Raw genomic sequence first — 3,442 nt, 5'->3', positions numbered from 1 at the left:
TGTTTACATGACCACCCAGAAGCGGTATTGGGAAATCGGTTTACCAAACCCGGCTTTGGAAGCGCCACGTAAAAGGGGTGTCATTGAGCTATGATGCCTGCGGGGTGATACACGTTCCTCTGTAAGTTCCTATGCGCTACACGATGTTGCCAGTTCTTCGTTTGCATTCATCTGTTTTCAAAAAGCATCCGATCTGATTTTGTTAGATAAACTTTTGTCTTGATTCTGGTCGAGGAATCCTTGCCGAGCTCCAATTGCGGCATTTTTCCTACACCTGTTTACCTCTTACAATTAAAAACATACCGTGAAGAAATTGAATTTATTCTCAAAAGTTATATGTATTTTTTCTTTGTTTTATATCTATATATCAATATTCTTTTTTTTATCCTTGTTGTGAATGGGGAAAAGCAACTACTAAGAAAACTAAACTTCGCTCCAACAGCCCATGAAAGCCCAACGGTACCGATCGGCTGCCGTGTCATCCTCAGCCCACAGGCGTCACCGGATGCGGATATGGAGGGGCACGTGGTTAGCACACCGCTTTCCCAGCCGTATCTAAGTTTCCGAGACCGGAGCCGCTACTTCTCAATCAAGTAGCTCCTCAGTTTGCCTCACAAGGGCTGAGTGCACCCCGCTTGCCAACAGCGCTCGGCAGACCGGATGGTCACCCATCCAAGTGCTAGCCCAGCCCGACAGCGCTTAACTTCGGTGATCTGACGGGAACCGGTGTTACCACTGCTGCAAGGCCGTTGGCGAAAAGCAGCTACACTTCTACTGAATCTAACTACGGAGAGAATAAGAAAAATTTTAAATTCTTCTTTAACATTAATGCACAGCCCGAGATTTATTAGTCAGTTAACCGACCTATTTATTGTAACCGAGTTCCAATGAGTAACCCACAATACCAAAAAACAAATTAATCTTTTACCACCACCACTTTTGCCCTGTCCATTATTAAAATTAGCAGATTTCAGGTGTTGGCCACCATCTACCATACTTATCCCATAGTTTGGATGTAGAAGATTGTCTAAGTCGATCCAGCTCAAGTGACCCCTAGTGACTAAAAAAGCAATTCTCCGATCTTCAGCTGTTCCATACATTCAAAGAAAGAGGTTTATTCGACTAAACGATCAGTCCTGACCTTCTCATCATTACATTTAGTGTGTTTGCTTCTAGAAGTCCTGTGTCGTAATTATATTCATAACATACTCTATGAGCCATTCCTGGCTCATGCTATGCGTTGGATTAAACCTTGGTTGCTATTCTGAGTTTAGGCTCCCGCGGTTATGCTGTTATCCTCTCTTTCCGCGGGTGGCAGCAGCGGTGTGCATCGAAATTCGTACCTTGGACTATCTTTGGCCTGGCGATTATAGTTTCGGGCTGGGTTGTGTGTGGGCAGTTGGTCGGTTGGCGTGGAGCAGCGAGTAAATCTCCACGGCGCTGTTTGGCCGGACCCGCTGGCGGCCTCTATGCTGTGTCGGAGTGTGTGGGTGCTGTTCCCATTGCTACGAGGTTCGTGGCTCACCGATCATGGACATGAAGGTTGAGCTTTGACTTAATCTACCAGCAAGTCACGACTGTTCACATTGTGTCGTTTGGAGTTCGTTGTCGGCTGTTGAGACATTCCCGCAAGCAACAACGTGTCTTTTCAAGTTGGCAAATTTTAGCCACCCCCCGGTGGAGTTTAATTGTACTTGGTTATTTGAATTCAAGTGCACCAACGGAATCTTCTGCCTTGTGGCCGTTGACGTTCCGGTTACCTGCCCTGGCCGTTGACGTAAATTCAGGCAGTGTATTTTCGTCATCGTGTTGTCGCCGTCCAGCATGGTGTGTAGTTTGACAGCTCAATGTATAGTTGATTGTGCGCGCCAGTACCTTCTACGTTGTTCCATTGAACTCCTTGTTGTGTGCTGGTCGGGTGAAGCGGAGATTATTTTGCCGGTGGGTCCGTTGACTGTCTGTCGGTTGGGTTGTCGTCGGATCGACAACGGTTCGGCCGACTCCTGTCTCACCTAAGCGAGCGTTAATGTTTGAATTCCAGGCCGACCCTCTGAACTTCTGAGCACCCTTGGGTGTATTGCCTTCTCTTGTTTGTTCTTGTTGTTTGTACTTGGTGGCTTCTAGTCGATTTTTAGATTAAGGTTGTTTTGCCCTTAAGGTGTCAAGTGGATTGGGACTTGAGCCTAATTTAAGAACTGTTTTACGTAAAGCCTTTGGCATTTTTAAAATTAATGTTATTGAGTGTGAGAGTTGGGCCTTCAGACCATTTTGAATTTCAGTTGTTTGCTCTTGAAGTGACAGATTCTTTGGGCCTTCAGCCTAATTATGAAACTGTTTTAAGATAAGGCCTTGCCTTTTAAATTTCTGATTTTGGTTGAGCTTTAAGTTATTGGCCTTGAGTCGCTTTTAAAGTAAAGTGGCCTTGCACTTAAGGCATGAGATTGTACGGCGCATTCAGCCGCTAATTAAGTTCCAAAACTAAATCTGTGTTTTTTTTTAAATTTTATATTGGCTCTTGTAATGTTTGATCAAATAAAAGGTTGTATGTTCGAGTGTAACTGACAGCCGCTTATTTTGGCCCCTTTCCACAACTTAAACTACCTGTCCTGTCGTGTGGGTTTAGCAGGGCGTCTCACTCTACATATTATGTAAGTAATGACAAATGTAGTCTGATGGCTTAAACCATTTTAATCCTTATCTGAGAAGAAAGTCCATGACTGAAACCGGTTGATATTTGGGCTTAAAACAAAAGCAGCTGACGGCCAAACAAGCATTTTATACATCTCTTGATTATTTCCTATGGGGATATGTAAAGTTACTTGTGTGTAAGACCCCAGTGGACATGGAGATGAAATTAGTTGCCAGAATTGTAGCTGCCTGTGATGTGTTTCAAAACACTCCAGCGACATTTGTCAGGGTGCATCAGTATGTTGTTCGCCAATCTCATGTTTGCATTGAGGTTGATGACCGTCAGTTTCAGTACACGTTCATTGTGTCAATGATGGTATTTGCAGTTAACTGTAACTAACTAATGTAAATAAAAAGGTGCACAGTTACGTGATTTTATTCATATTATCACCTTAAACTAGCTTGTCCGACCTCAGGTTCCCTACCTCAAATTGTTCGGTGGAGCATCCTCTACATCCTGTTCAGTCTTTGCACGCTCTTACGGGAACACGCTGTGAATCTGAGATTTTACAACCTCTTCTGTACATTTTATTTTTGGTATTGTTTTATTGCGACTTGATCGTCACTTCATCTTTTTTTTCACTACTTTTAATCCATATTCTCAGTATCATCTGTGGATTTCGTTTTTAGTGTAGCATATATTGCTGTCAATTTTCTCCTTTCTACTCTTACAAACCATTTGATGTCGACACATACATACATTACTAGACTAAAAATGGTTCAAATGGCTCTGAGCACTATGGGACTCAACCGC

The 3,442-nt window shown here is 43.4% G+C and overlaps 1 pseudogene; it reads right to left on the bottom strand.

The window, feature by feature from the left end:
• Positions 1-636: 636 nt before the first annotated feature.
• On the bottom strand, positions 637-754 carry LOC126210729 (5S ribosomal RNA; annotated as a pseudogene).
• Between the last annotated feature and the right edge of the window lie 2,688 nt (positions 755-3,442).

Source organism: Schistocerca nitens, chromosome 10 (assembly GCF_023898315.1).
Source record: "Schistocerca nitens isolate TAMUIC-IGC-003100 chromosome 10, iqSchNite1.1, whole genome shotgun sequence".
Taxonomy (NCBI): domain Eukaryota; kingdom Metazoa; phylum Arthropoda; class Insecta; order Orthoptera; family Acrididae; genus Schistocerca; species Schistocerca nitens.
Note: the sequence above shows the minus strand (reverse complement) of the source record. Positions and strands in the feature narration are given on the sequence as shown.